Source organism: Lactuca saligna, chromosome 2 (assembly GCF_052625555.1).
Source record: "Lactuca saligna cultivar CGN05327 chromosome 2, ASM5262555v1, whole genome shotgun sequence".
In the NCBI taxonomy this organism is placed as follows: domain Eukaryota; kingdom Viridiplantae; phylum Streptophyta; class Magnoliopsida; order Asterales; family Asteraceae; genus Lactuca; species Lactuca saligna.
In genome coordinates this window covers 54,592,058-54,608,732 of record NC_136418.1, presented here as the reverse complement: position 1 = coordinate 54,608,732, position 16,675 = coordinate 54,592,058, and positions in this window count along the sequence as shown.

Genomic DNA, 16,675 nt, shown 5'->3' with positions numbered 1-16,675 from the left:
GGCATGGAGACAAAGTAACTAAACATAATTTATTCTTCTTATGGTGCATCTTACATCCTGGTGTGTGTTGCAACATCCCGTATTTTCTAGCCCGTTTTCTGGCCGGGTCTGCCGCTAGTTCGCGCCCTGGGAGCCCCATTTGTGGGGGGCACTTTGTTTCACGCTTGGCCCGCTCGTATCATTTGGTTGTTCATGATATTACTCGCTCCATGACATGTGTGGACGAGCATGGGTTTGGTATGGGCTATTTGAAAACTATGCAGGTGGTCAAAAATTTTGGGTCGCATTGGGGCATAATAACTTCATATGGTGAAGGTGATGATGATGATGATCAGCCGACCGACCAACCTGCACCACAACCAAGACCGAGACGCAGGAATGTTAGAGGACGGGGAGAACGCGGGCAACCAATGCCTCCACCCGCATCCATGGTGGGACCATCTTTTGGGAATGACATGGCTGGTTATTTTGACCAGTTATGTTTGAGTGTTAACTGGATTGGCGGGACTATGGAGAACATTATCCAGCACCTTGGAGTGGAGCAGCCACCGCATTTGGGGTATCATTACCCGATTTTCCCGAGATGGACGGAGTATGGTGGGCGTGGAGGTGACGGAGCGGGTACGAGTGGAGCGCACGATGAGGAGGAGCATGATTGATTGTTTGTTTTTTTTTGTTTTGCTTTGGTTTGTTTTTATTGTGTTATTTTGGGATTGTAAGAACTATGAAGATATTATGTTACTTCTATTTTTCTTTGGTTGATATTTCTCAGAAGTTGCTAGGAGCGCCTAGAAAGGGTACCGAGATAGAAATGCGAACGTCTTTAGCCGGGAGTGTTTAGAGTTGAGAGTCGAGACCCATATTTTAAAATAAGTGTGGGGTGAGTCGAGAGAGTGGATAGTCAGCGAAAGAGTCAAAATTGGTGAATTTAGAAGAGTCTTAATACATTAAGACATTGGGTTGCATTGTACACATTAGAAGAAGATTTGGCAGTGTTTGTTTTCTGTCTGCCCGGTTTTCACGACGTGAACCACTTTTACTCATGTCGTGAATCATTTCCCAGGGGTGTCCAACATCCGCGTATTTGCGACTTCATAGCGTGAACCATTATTACTCACGTCGTGAATCTGAAATTTTTACAACTTCAATGCCCTTGACATATTATCCTTTACTGGGTTGATACCATTCTTTTTGTCATTATTCTAGAGGATATTGTGGCTCATTTTCATTACCATACAATGTGGCGTATGCTTTCCCACATTGTTCATTCTATTTAGAAGATTTCCACCACATTTTTAGAAGATTGAAGGCTCGATTTCATGTTTTGCCGGTGCATTTCTTATTTCACGAGTTCAAGATCCAAGTTTCTATTTCTCAGAGTCCGTATTCAAGATGCATGTTTTCCACACTTTTGGAGATGTTTACGCCACTATCACAGGGGAGTCTGTTCCTTTTTCTCCCTTTTTCTTAATTTTGATTTATTTTATGCATACAATGAGGGCATTGTATAAAATAAGTATGGGGTAGGGGTAGAAAAAGTAAATTACTAAGGAAATTTGAAAATTGAAATTTTTAATTGAAATTTTTAATAATTAAATCTAGTAATAATAATAGCTGCTAGTGTCGGATGAGATGATCTGATGAGAGCTCAAATGTTTAGATGAGCCAACACATGTTATAGTGCATTTGTGGCTTCCCTTATTTTAGTGAAATCATGGAACAAAAACACAACCTCGCTTAGTTTGAAGGACGCAATATGTTTAGCATCGTGTACCAGAAATGTATCTAGGAAAATTATTATCTTTAACCAATAAAGGTTGAAGTTGAGCGCCCCTACTTAAGCATGTAGGATTTGAGTGAAAAAAAAAGTGAGTTACATGTTAAAAAAAAAAAAGAGAAAAAAAAACGAGAGAGAATTACAAGAAAAAGTTTGAAGAATTTTTGGAGCATCAAAGTTAAAGTACGAAGAACAAAAAACCAAAATTCCAAGAAATTCAAAAAGTTGAAGATACCAGAAATCAAATCAAACAAGGTGCGAATTCAAAGATCAAATTGTCAAGAAAGTGAAGAAATTCAAAAGAGCTCCATAGTGGTATCCTAAATTGTAATTTTCTAGATTATGTATGCTTAGGTTGCTCAGCCAAAAATACCTTGAGGTTAGGAGGTTTTCTGAGGTTGTGAGTATTTAAACTATGCGCCGGGGGGGGGGGGGACTTTAGGAAAAATTTAGACACAAATGCATGCGTTAAGGTCTTGGCATAATGGCTGAGCTGGAATCGGATTGTCGTATGTGATGTTAGTAGTAAAGGGTTAAGTTTTGATTTGCTTGAGGGCAAGCAAAGTCCAAGTGTGGGGTATTTTGATATTGCCATATTTATACTTGTTTTTAGGCAATATTTTAGTGCATTTTTATATATAAACTGGTAATTTGTTTAGAATAATGGTACTTATGAGTTTAAATGTTATTTGCAACCAAAAAGAAGACATTTTGAAGAAAAGGGACTAAAAACGTCAAATGAAGAAACTTTGGGAGTTAAAAGAATAAAGGACAAGAAATCAAGGAAAAGCGTATTCACGACGTGAATATTTCAAGATTCACGACGTGAATCTATATTCTAGAAGATAAGTATATGGGTGAAGGAATCCTTGATGGGCACGACTATCTATAACTCACGACGTGAATATCTTAGTATTCATGACGTGAATGAGGAAGATCAGCAACTATATATATCTTTAACCATTACGATTCGAAAAGCTTTTGGTTGGCTGATAAGGGTTCTAAAAGGCGATTTTGAGCAGAAGAAAAGTCCTGGGAAGAAGCTTTCAACACCAAAAGAGTGAAGGTCTTTAATTTAGGTTATTTAATTGTTATTTAGGAACATGTTTCAATATACTTTGATTTGTGTTAGTGTGTTAGTTGCTATTATGAGCATCTGAATCTAGCTACTCTTATTTAGCTAGATGAAGCTTCCAACTTATGAATAGTTTAACTTTTATGGATATATTTAGTTGGTGAATTGCTTGTGTTGGATTTATAGTTACCTAGCATGCTTGTGTTTGTTTCTCTAATTGCTTGCCCCCATGTTCCGTGTAGATTATTGACCATTAACTGCATGAACTTGCTTACCTAATGATTTAGTGAACATTAAATTGTTAGAGCTAGGATTGACCAATCTTAGTTAGTAATTAGAGTAAATAAACTTAGCTGTGTTAGAGAACGTGGATTGTGACTATAATTGCGTTTGCACAATAATTCTTACATAGGATATTCATATTCATAATTAGCTCTGTGTTTAATTGTGTGTGACCATACATAATTTGACATGAATTAATTAACTATTGGTAAAGTTAGACTTAAATTACTAATACAATTACAACCAACTTGATAATCCATAATTATTAGCTAGCCATAAGGACGAAGTGGATTCGAACTAGACAAGAGTGTTTTACTTAATTGATTGATTTTGAGTTAAGTTCGTCTGATCTTGTAAAATCAGATAAAACCCATTTCTAAACTTGTTAATAATTAGGTTAATTTGATAGCAAGTAAATTAATTAGTAACACTGTTCCCTGTGATCGACACCCGACTTACCCAAGCTATACAGTAATCTGACTAGGTACACTGCCTATAAGTGCATAGTTTAAGTTTGTTAGGTTATAAATATTAAAATTAGTGAGTACTTTCGTGCACATCAGCATGCACAGGCAAGTTCTCATATATATATATATATATATATATATATATATATATATATATATATATATATATATATATATATATCAACGATCTCATTAACTTGTACTTTCACACAACCTTTACTTATTGTTGTGAATGTATGATCGTTTCAGATGTTTGTCATGCAATACCATTAGCTACTTTCAATTGGGTATCAGCCACATTCACTAGGAATTCACATTCTGTCCTAACCTGCAAATTATATAACATTTTTTGTAAATATAATATAAAAAATATAACTTATAGTGTGTGTATATATATATATATATATATATATATATATATATATATATATATATATATCTTTTTTATGTGGAAATTTACCTCAATAGGTGGGTATTCTATCATCTGTCCACCAGACACACCACTCGATTCATGGAATGTTGGGATTATGTCAACCTGTTGTCTTGCACTTCGACTACTTTCCACATTTTTAAACAGTCCACCGTAAACCTTAGTATGTCCAATGATATTGGATATAGTCCGTGATCGCCCCTCGTGCTCCCGTCCCAAAAGTCTAACTAATGGTTCTTCCTTATTTTGAAAATAGCTTCCATCGGCTATCATTCTTTTTCTCTTTTTGTTCCTATGAAAAAAAAATACTTGGTAAGATATATTTACTAAAAAATCGAAATATTCATTAAGTAAAAAAATAATTGTTTACCAAAAATTGAAAATCTTGAATTGCCCCTTGAGGAAGATCGTACGTGTTGGTTTCTTTGTTTATTAATGCGAAAGGCATTAAATACAACATGTACTGTTCATTTTGTATACGACCCAGAAACTCGTATTTTGATACAAGTTGATGCCATATAATATGTCTTTTTTTTTCAAGACCCTTCCCTCCACTTCATCCTAAATGTTTTATGAATGAGCTTTTGGCATTACTTTGTTTAGCTTTTTCACTTCTTGCCTTCGCACATATCAACAAAGTGTTATTAGTTATTTGTAATAATAATAATAATAATAATAATAATAATAATAATAATAATAAACAACTAAGCATACCAAAAACTCGAGGGTAGTTTTTTGTGCAACAAATTTTTCCCATACATCGCCCTTCTATAAAATCATATTTTAGACAAGCATTCAATCCGTGTTTCGCATAATTTGAAACAATGAATGATTTAAAATTTGATGCTAGTTTCACAGTTTTCTTCTTCATATAATTTTCCTAATCATCAGTCTCAATGTTCCACTGTTTCTACAATTTCAAAACAAATAAAAAGAGATTAATCATAATAAGTAATTAATAAGTTATTTATATTTGTAATAAATTAAAATATAAATACCTTGGTTTCCAACCATAAATCTTTAAAATACATTTGTCCAAGTTTACGTGAGTCTATATCTATAGGAAAACTGCGTCGAACCTTTATGCCAAACCAAGAACTAAACTGTGTTGATATGTCATCGTCTGGGATATTATTTTTATCAAACATCACTTTATATTTTTCTTGAGAAATCTTTGACTTAAATACAACAATACCATGTTCACCTCTTTTTCTTGTTCGTTCTTTTTCCATTTTTATAAGCCTAACAACATTAAACAAATTAAAAATAATTTTATCCATAGATAAATGAAGACAAACATTACATAAGGACAAAAAACATAATCCAATATAATACTATATTCCATGAATACAAAACAAGAATCCAACATAATGCAACGAAAAGAAGGACCGATCCAATAAATTCATAGACCCCATATATGTGGGGCCACATATTACATTTATTAAAGAGTCACACATTTGTATATTCTAAAGATTCTAAACTATAATGTAAAGTAATAGCACCTTTCATAACAACAAGTCAATACTGTAAAGATTCTAAACAATATATAAGACATGACACAGTCACATTCAATTCTAAAAGAATCAAAACACCTTTTAACGATAAAACTCTTAGAGTGTTTCCAAAAAATTAAAACTATATATACGACAACAAATCAATAGATATATACATATATATATATATATATATATATATATATATATATATATATATACCTTAGTCGCAACAACAACAAAACTATGTATATATACCTTATTCGACAACTCAGAACTGACAATGTTAGGCCGACACTTGTAGAGTGTTTCCAAATGAGAGCTATGGAGGTTTCTCGCGTATGTGGAGGCTTCCAGCGTCGACTAGCCATCCGATTAAAACCTAAACTTCCGTCGGCGTCAAGTATTACAAAATCGAGAGTTTACGAATCACTATGGAGGTTTCCACAGGAGAGCTGGCGCGAAGTGAAAAAATTAGAAAGCCAAATCAAGAAAATCATAAGAGGGAAAACTTGTCGAGCGGGTTAGGGTTAATGAAGCGCTTTTCTTTCTTTTGATGTGGTTCCCTTTTTTGAGGCGGTTTCAATATATTTTTTTGAGGCGGTTTCGTCTTATTTGTTGAGGCAGTTTCTTCTTGTTTTTTGAGGCGGTTTTAGTATATTTTTTGAGGTGATTTCTTCTTATTTGTTGAGGCGGTTTTCTATTTTAAAAGTATATTATTGATTAATCAAAATGTGATCCGGATTACCTTATTTTTTGAGGCGGTTCTCTGTAGTTTTTAAAGTGGTTTCCGATAAGTTTTTTTTTTAAAAGTATATTATTTTACATTGATTAATCTTTGTTAAAACTAAAGATATTTATAAATATTCATGATCCATTGTACAACTTGACTTAATGATCAATCTTCAATATCAAGGTTTAGTGTTTATTGTTTAGGGGATAGGGTGTTTGTTTTATGTTTAAAGGTTTAGTGTTTAGGGTTTAGGGTTTAGAGTTTAGTGTTTAGGGTGTTTGGTTTAAGTTTAAAGGTTTAGTGTTAAGGGTTTAGGGGCTAGGGTTTACTAATCTTGGTTAAAACTAAAGATATTTTTAAGGAGGATGTAAGACTTTTTCATGATCCATTATACAACTTGACTTAATGATCAATCTTCAATATCAAGGTTTAGTGTTTATTGTTTAGGGGTTAGGGTGTTTGTTTTATATTTAAGGTTCAAGGTTCAGTGTTTAGGGTTTAAGTGTTAGGGTTTACGGTTAAAGTTTCAAGGTTGAAAGTTTAAGGTTTAGTGTTTAGTGGTTAGGGTGTTTGGTTTAAGTTTAAAGGTTTAGTGTTTTGGGTTTAGGGGCTAAGGTTTACGATATACGGTTTACTGTATATAGATTTGTGTTGAAGTTTTGGGTTTACGGTTAATGTCTCACTCTGAAGTACCGCACTAGCCTCCGCCTAATCACATAAATAATTACTCTAATTAATACAACTTATAAAGGCTAGGCTAACCCTTCTCTATATGTTCTCTAAGAAGGGTAAAAGAACATTCTACCCCTCTAATGGCTCATAAGACCAATCATTGACCAAACCCTAAAAGTCAACGAAGTCAACTTTAGTCAACGGTCAAACTTTGATCAGACTCGTCGAGTGCACTTGGGCGACTCGGCGAGTCCACACTGGTCCTATGAAATCCTCAAAACCTCACTTGACACGATGAGTTCACTCTCCACTCGCCGGGTGACTATGCAACGAATCACGGGGCAACCCCGACTCGACTTGTCGAGTCTACCTATGGACTCCGCGAGTTGCGCCCATGACAACATTCATCTTACCTCCTGAGGTCAGATCTGTTCCTCTAATCCATAGATCTAACCTTCCCAAGACCAATAATCATGTAAAGGTTGGATCTTGACCCACATGCAATGCTCGTCGAGTCTCTCTCTTAGACCCAAAAATAAATGATAAAATATAATACCTGTAAATCCGGATGTTACAAGTGTTTAGTGGTTAGGGTGTTTGGTTTAAGTTTAAAGGTTTAGTGTTAAAGGTTTAGGGGATAAGGTTTACGGTTTACGGTTAAAGTTTCAAGGTTTAAAGTTTAGGGTTTAGTGTTTAGTGGTTAGGGGTTAATATTTAGTATTTAGGGTTTATGGTTTAAGGTTCAAGGTTTAGTGTTTAGGGTTTATGGTTTAAGGTTAAAGTTTCTAGGTTTAATGATTAGGTTTTAGTGTTTACTGGTTAGGGTGTTTGGTTTAAGTTTAAGGTTTAGTGTTTAGGGTTTAGGGGCTTGGATTTACGATATATGGTTTACTGTATATAGACTTGCGTTGGAGTTTTGGGTTTAGGGATTTGACTTGCATGACTTAGATAATTGGATGTTTTGTTTGTTTTGTTTTAACCAATTCCTTTTGTGAACAGTGATGTAAGTCTTTAAAGAACAGACTTAGCTAAAATATTTTTTTTTATTTTTTTTCTTTTTACCAATAGATTATACATTAATTGAGTGTAAAAATCAAAAAAAAAAATTACTCGATGCTTTTTAAATTATAAAATTTAGTTTATCTAAATAAGAAAATAACAATACATAATTATCTTCTCTAAAATACAACTCAATCGGTGTGATGCATTAAAGAATATCCTCATCCGTAGATAAATAGAATCGAATGGTTGATAATCAATATGTTTTGATGCTTTTATTGGTTTTTATGCTATTTTTTGATGTACTTTTTTAGGCAGTTTATATGCATCTTTTGATGCTATTTTTTTTATCTTTTGAGGCGGTTTTATTTGTTTTGAGGCGGTTTGTATATCTTTTGATGCTGTTTTTTTTTTTTTTTTTTTTTTTTTTTTTTTTATCTTTTGAGGCGGTTTTTATAGTACTTTTTTTATCTTTTGAGGTGGTTTATTTCAATTTTTTAGAGCGGTTTTCACGTAAAAGTAGATTGTCCATTCTTGTTAATAGAACAATTAAATGCCTGTATTAAATGTACATCACAAGTGATCAAACAGCACAAGTAAAAGTCTTCCCTGATACATTTAAATGTTATTCAATATTTTCTTATAAAAATTATACAAACATTATAATTATCAATAGAGAAGGAGAATATTGTTATCACTCTTTCAATAGATAGTATTTGATACAAAAGTTATGTAAAAACAATATTCAAAAATGAAAAAAAAAGCATTCATACACTTAGTCAACGTATGTCCCTTCCATGATAGGTCGTACGAATGTTGTGCGTTCAATATTATTGTAATTACCGGGTTTAATACCAACCGAAAATGGTGGTAGATCATCAAAGTGGTCGTATTGTTCTTCGTCAACGACATCATCAACACGTTATTTGCCTTGTAAGACGATGTGCTCTTTTTTCTTGCTCGGGTCTTTGATAAAGAAAACTTGTGTGACATGTTTTGCAAGAACGAATGGATCAGATACATAAGCATTAGCTGTAAGGTCTACAAGTGTAAAACCATCTTTATCAACTTGAACACCTGTACGGTTATCCACCCATTTACACGGTTATCCACCCATTTACATTTGAACACAAGAATAACAAAGTCATAATAGTTCAACTCCCAAATTTTTTGTATAACACCATACTAAGAATCATTGGCTATTCTTATCAAAGTATCATGATCCCGTCTGTCGAATTCGGTTGTTGATGCTATCATTGTAACTCCACTATTCTACATTGTACTTTTTCATCTTGATCTTTGGTATAAAACATATAACCGTTAATGTCGTACCCTTGATAAGATTTAACTCTACAATCTGGACCACATCCCATCCTTTTCACAGTTTCATCAACATTCGTGTCTGCTACCTTCCTTTCTAGCCACCTTGAAAACTCTTTGTTATGATTGTTTATGTACCACATTTTTTCCTTACCCGGGTATTTCAACTTTAACATGTCCATGTGTTCATCAACGTATGGAGTAAGACATTTCATGTGTTTTAGGATCACTAAATGTGCAACTTGTAACTCTTCATAAGTTGGCATCGTTATTTTTAAATCGACTCCTCCCTTACCTTCAAGTCGACCTAAATGACGAGTTTTAGGAACACCAACACTTTCGACATCTTTCATATAGCCTACAAAAATATTAATATTATATATAACATATTATAGATTGTTATAGCTGTAATATATTAGTAAATATGATTACCTTGGCAGAACTCAATCACCTCTTCACAAGTATACCCTTCAACAATTCCCCTCTGGCCGATTACGGTTTCTTACGTAACCTTTTAGGATACCCATGTATCTTTCAAAAGGGTACATGTACCGTAAGAATACATGACCACACGCCTTAATTTCTTGTATGATATGAGATATGAGGTGAACCATTATATCAAAAAATGAGGGTGGAAAGTGCATCTCAAGTTCACAAAGTGTAACATAAACGTCTTTCTCCCATTGATCCAAATCTTATACATTAATAAACTTTGAGTGAATGTTGTTAAAAAACAAACAAAGCTTAGTGATAGAATTTCGGACATCATCTTGTAAAATTCCACGAATTGCGATAGGAATCATATGTGTCATTAAAACATGACAATCATGAGACTTCATTCCAAACAATTTACAGTCTTTCATCGACACAAATCTTTTAATGTTTTCACAATAAGTTGATGGGACCTTAATATCATATAAACATTGACAAAAATTTATTTTTTCTTCTTTTGATGTAGTATAAAAAGCAGGTGGGAGATAGACACCGTTAGCACTCTGTTCGGGGGAAAGATCTTCACGTATCCCCATCTCGGCCATGTCCTTTCGGACGTTAATCTCTTTAGTTTTATGCTTCATCTCTAATAATAAGCATATCAAGCTCTCACATACATTTTTTCTATATGCATAACATCTAGACAATGTCTAACATCCAAATGTCTCCAGTAAGGCAATTAAAAAAATGACTTTTTTTTTTCCAAAGGGCATTTTTATCGACACAAAATCTTTTTCCCAAGACAACATTTATACCTGCAACTTGTGAAAATGCATCAAATCGTTTCCTCATAGTTCTGATCTCAACACTTCCGTCAAACTCAATAGTTTTCTTCCTAAAACAGTGACCCTTCGGAAGGAATCTTCGATGTCCCATGTATACAGTTTTTTTGCAATTTGTTAACCATATCGAGCTTGTTTGATCTTCATAAACTGGACAAGCTTTCTTACCCTTTGTTTTGTATCCTGATAAGTTACCGTATGCTGGAAAATCACTTATAGTACAAAAAATCATGGCCCGTAATTGAAAGTGTAGTTTCTTATAAGCATCATATACATCCACACCCGAACTCCATAGAGTTTTTAAGTCATCAATCAAAGGAGACAAATGCACATCAATATCGTTACCAGGTTGTCTCGAGCCCTGAATCAACAACGGCATCATAATGTATTTCCATTTCATGCATAACCACGGTCGAAGATTGTAAATGCATAAAAGAACCGACCACTTACTATGACGACTGCTAATGTTCCCAAAAGAATTGATCCCCTCTGAACTAACCCCAAACCATATGTTTCTAATCTCTTTTCCAAATTCAGGATACTTCTAATCAATATTTCACCATTGAGGTGAATCCACAACATGTCTTAGTTTTCCATCAATTACACGTTCTTCCAAATGCCAACAAAGTAACTTTGCTTCTTTTTCGTTTGAAAATAACCTTTTTAGTCTTGGTATAATAAGGAGATACCACAACATTTTAGCCGGTGGTCCATTTTTTGTCACATCATCATCTACTTCATCCGAATCTTTTTTCCGTTTATACCTCGATGCACCGCAAAAAACACAATTATGTTTATTCTCAAACTCCTTTCTATACAACATACCATTATTTGGACATGCATGTATTCTTTCAACTTCCATTCCCATCGGACACATTAGCTTTTTTGCTTGATATGTAGAAATGGGTAATTCATTATCTCCGTAAGAATGTCATGCAAAACCTCTAATAGACTTGTGAAACTTTTATCACTCCATCTGTTTTTCGACTTTAAGTTAACCAACCTCAATACCACATCGAGTTTCATAAATTTGGAACCGTTATATAACGGTGTTTCTACTTCTTCAAATAGATGTTGTAACTTTTCTTGTTCAATATCACCCATATTAGTCTCCATGTCATCAAACATTTCATTGAAATTTTCATTTGAATGGTGATCATCTTCATCAACATATGAAATCGTTGTTGTATTTACTATTATTAATATTTATATTGCATGGATGTGCCACAATCAAGAAGTGTTTCTCCGTGTCTTGACCAACAAGTGTAATTAGGAACAAAACCATTTTGCAACAAATGAACCTCTATTTCTCCGGTACAATTAAACGTTTTAAAATTTTTACAAAGGTTATGTGAAATCCCCAAAATCACGGCCAGAAAAGACCGGTTTGTTTATGCTTTTTTTAAAAATCAGAGTTACATTTTAAATGAAAGTGTTGCGGAATTTGTCCCAAAACAAAATATGATAAAGATTTATCAAAAGCATTTCCATAGAAATGTATTTCATTGAAAGACTTAGGATGTCATGTTTGTACAGATCAAAAGCATAAACAATACAATATAAGCCTTACTACATTATTTCATATCTACAGGCCTATATCCCTAATCCCTCGTCCAAAACATCACACCTATGCTCATGCGCCACTACCTGTAATACAAGAAACTGAGTGGGTCAGGCTTGGGAGCCTGGTGAGCACATAGGGTTTTCAACCCACAATAAATAAGTTTTTAATTTCATGGATCAACAATAACCTGATTACCCGTTCCCGTTATCCTTACTTTACGTCCCTAAACACCTATCATAAGGGACCTAGCCTAAGGATCATCATCGGGACGGACACTACTGCTAAGGGGATTCCTCAACAATAAATGTCCTAAAGGCAACCATGTGGGGGATGGAGTACACCGGTGAATACATCGTTCACAAACACCTACAGGTTGCGAGCCTGCTAGTGTTCCACTGGACTGTCTAGAAGAGTCCATGGTCGTCATCCATACTCCGCTAGATGACAAAATCAACAACATCAACCTCGAGGCCTCTCATCATTTTATCACACATCACCTATTACATCTACCCATGTTTTACCCCAACATTTTCGTAGATATAAAATACATATACAGTTTAAATCATTGAAAACACGTATAACAACGTTCATCTAGCATAGATAGCAAGTATTCAGATAATATGCACACATAGCACGTAATTTATATAAAATACTTCATATCTATGTGTAAGTTGAAAGTAACTATGCACTCACTTGAAAAGGTGGTGATTCCGAACTCAGACAGCGCTTCGCTTCTTATATAGAATTTTTTTCGACGAAACCTAGTACTATTACCACTAGAGTTTAGTCTATTATTCGACGAGACTAATTAATAGTCTAGCTATTATTATGATTATATAAGCGTTAAAAAAATACTTATCTAATCCATAATAATAGCCCAAGTATTTATTATAAGTTCATAATAACAATACTAATTTTAAATATAAGCTATATTAAAATAAGGTAAGCATAACTTCCTTACAAGGGGTTTTAGCTTGGAGTCGGGCTCTGCAGGGGCAGAACTTCATCGCTGAATCTTTCTAAGAAAGATTCGTGCAGCGCTTCAGCGCTCACCTTACTATACTAAACTACAGAAAGAGAAGTCGAATCACGAGGGACCGAAATGCTCGGGGGATAAGGAGAGAAAGACTCTTGAATCAAGAGAATGGTGCAAGAAATATGAGAGCCCAAGGCTCTTATTTATACTAATTGAATTTTCAAAAAACTACCCTCCATAATTACTTAATGACTTTTTAGTTATATAAACAACTAAACACCCCTCTATAATACTATTTTAAATGGATTTAATGATATTTGTACTAAACTAATGTCAAAAGAACTCAACATTAGTCTTATAATGACCGCATCGTCGATACCTTTCTAATGATATATACATATGTATATATATATATATGTGTACGTATACATGATTTATACTTTATTTTAATACGTAAATATGCTATTATAATTTGTAACTCGTTCATACGAACTCCGCTTTTGACGTTCTTTATATCCACGCAAAGGTGGAGACATACTCTACAACTTTCGTTTAGACTCCGTCGGCTAATTTTGACTTTATTTTTAAAGTTATATTTTTAACAGGCCGGGACAGGATTGGTCTGTTTAAAATCTCATAAATTCTTCATACGAAGTCAGATTTGGGCGTTCTTTTTATCGATGTTCTTAGTTTAACATATTCTACGACTTTTGTTTAGATCGCTAAGGCTAAATCTCGCTCTATCGTAAATTCACTATTCACGCTTCCCTGTATCGTGCCGGTTCTGTCGTGAAACTTCGATGGGTCATAACTTCTTCGTTATAACTCGGATTACGTCGTGCTGGTTTTGTCGTGAAACTTCGATGGGTCATAACTTCTTCGTTATAACTCGGATTTCGGCGTTCCTTGTATGCACGGAAACCTTGAGACATCTTCTACAACTTTATGTAGAGATATCGGGATTATCTCACACTTTAATTTTGACGCTCATTTTTATTCTTTATTAATTATACATTTATAATTAAATAATAAACACATAAACACACATAATTCACATAATACTCAAATATTTCATCTTTATTACTTCAAAAAGAGTTACAAGAGTTGACCTAGACTATTACATTGACAAAAATGCTTAGCCCTGAAACCCGGGCGTTACAATTCTCCTCCCCTTAGGATGATTCCGTCCCGGAATCATGCATCAGCAAACAGATGTGGATAGCGACTCATTATGTCATCCTCTATTTCCCAAGTGAGATTCGGCCCATTCGAATGTTTCCATCGGACTAGCACCAAGTCGACCATCTTGTATCGTAACTTCTTAGTCTTACGGTCAACAATTGCCTCAGGCTCTTCGATCAGCCTTTTATTTTCATCCATCCTTAACTCTGAGATTAGAATTATGTCGGGAACATCTCCCGTGAATTTCCTCAAATAACACACATGGAAGGTGTTATGAATAGCATTGAGTTCTTCGGGCAATTCCAGCTTGTAAGCTTGGTTCCCAATCTTCTGAAGAAGTTTGAACGGTCCAATAAACCTTGGACTCAACTTTCCTCGTTTCCCAAATCGTATAAGTCCCTTCCACGGTGAGACTTTAAGTAAAACAGAATCCCCAACTTCGAAAGTTATCGGTCGTCTTTTCTTGTCAGCATAGCTCTTCTGACGATCCTGTGCTGCTAACATCCTTTCCCTAATCACCTTCAACTTCTTAGCAGTCTCATGGACTATCTCGGAGCCCATAAACTGCTTCTCTTCGGCTTCAAGCCAACAAGACGGCGTACGACACTTCTGCCCATACAAGGCTTGATAAGGAGCCATCTTGATGCTCGAGTGAAAACTATTGTTGTAGGAAAATTCTACCAGAGGTAAGTGCTCGTTCCAATTCCCTTGGAATTCTAGGGTACATGCTCTCAACATATCTTCCAACGTCTGAATCGTTCTTTCACTCTGACCATCAGTTTGCGGATGGTAAGCAGTACTCAAACACAACTTTGTACCCAACTCCTCTTGTAGACTCCTCCAAAACCGTGATGTGAAACGACTATCACGATCTGATACAATCGAAAGAGGGACACCATGAAGTCTTACAATTTCCTTCACGTAAGCATCTGCGAGCTTATCCATAGAACACTTCTCGTTGGCTGCTATGAAGTGTGCACTCTTCGTGAAACGATCCACCACTACCCAAATCATGTCGTGTCCTCTCTTCGTCCTGGGTAGTTTAGTCACAAAATCCATGGTGATGTCTTCCCATTTACCCATGGGTATAGGTAAAGGTTCTAAACTCCCGTACGGTTTTTGATGTTGTGCCTTGACTCTCGCACATGTCACACACTCGGCCACATACTTTGCAACATTGAGCTTCATCATCGGCCACCAGTAGTAGTGTTTTAACTCCTTATACATTTTAGTGCTACCGGGATGAATTGACTACATGGTCTTATGTGCTTCTTCCATCAGAAGATCTCTTATTCCTCCCTTCTTAGGTACCCAAATTCGATCTTGGAATACCTTCAGTCCTCGACTGTTTGTACCGAACACTAACGTTCTTCCCAAACGTTCTTCCTTTCGGTCATTCTTCTCTAAAGCTTCTTCTTGAGCTTTCCTGATACTTTACACAATCGTCGAGACGACTTCAATTCTTAACGATCTTGGCCTTTTCCTTTCAAGATTGACTTTCCAACTGAGAGCATCAGCAACAATATTTGCTTTACCTGGGTGGTAAAGTATCTCACAGTCGTAGTCCTTGAGAAGTTCTAGCCAGCATCGTTGCCTCATGTTCAACTCCTTCTGATTAAAGAGATACTGGAGACTCTTATGATCAGTGAAGAGCTTGCACTTTGTGCCGTAGAGGTAATGCCTCCATATCTTTAAGGCAAATACTACCGCTGCCAACTCCAGATCATGAGTGGGGTAGTTCTTTTCGTGCTCTTTCAATTGTCGAGATGCATATGCTATCACCTTTTATCTTTGGGTCAGAACACCACCCAACCCGACTCCAGATGCATCATTATAAACCGCAAAGCCTTCAACTCCATCGGGTAGAGAAAGTATCGGTGCTTCACATAACTTCTTCTTTAGCTTCTCGAATGCCTCATCGTGCTTCTTACTCCACGTATACATAGCTCCTTTATGGGTTAACGCTATTAATGGAGAAGATATCGAAGAAAAACCTTGGATAAATCGTCGATAATATCTGGCTAATCCTAGAAAGCTTCGAATCTCCGTGGGACTTTTCGGACGTTCCCACTTCATCACAGCCTCGATCTTTGCGGGGTCAACCTTTATTCCCTCCTGGTTAACAACATGACCCAAGAATTGGACTTCCCATATCCAAAAGTCGCATTTGAAGAACTTTGCCAAAAGCTCCTCCTTCTTCAACACTTCTAATACTTCTCGTAGATGCTTGCCATGCTCCTCCTGGCTTTTCGAGTAGATGAGAATGTCGTCGATGAATACTATCACAGATTTATCGAGGAATGGTTTACAAACCCTATTCATCAAATCCATGAATGCTGCAGGAGCATTTTTTAGTCCAAATGACATAACCAAGAACTCATAGTGTCCATATCTTGTTCTGAATGCAGTCTTCTCAATATCCTGCTCTCTC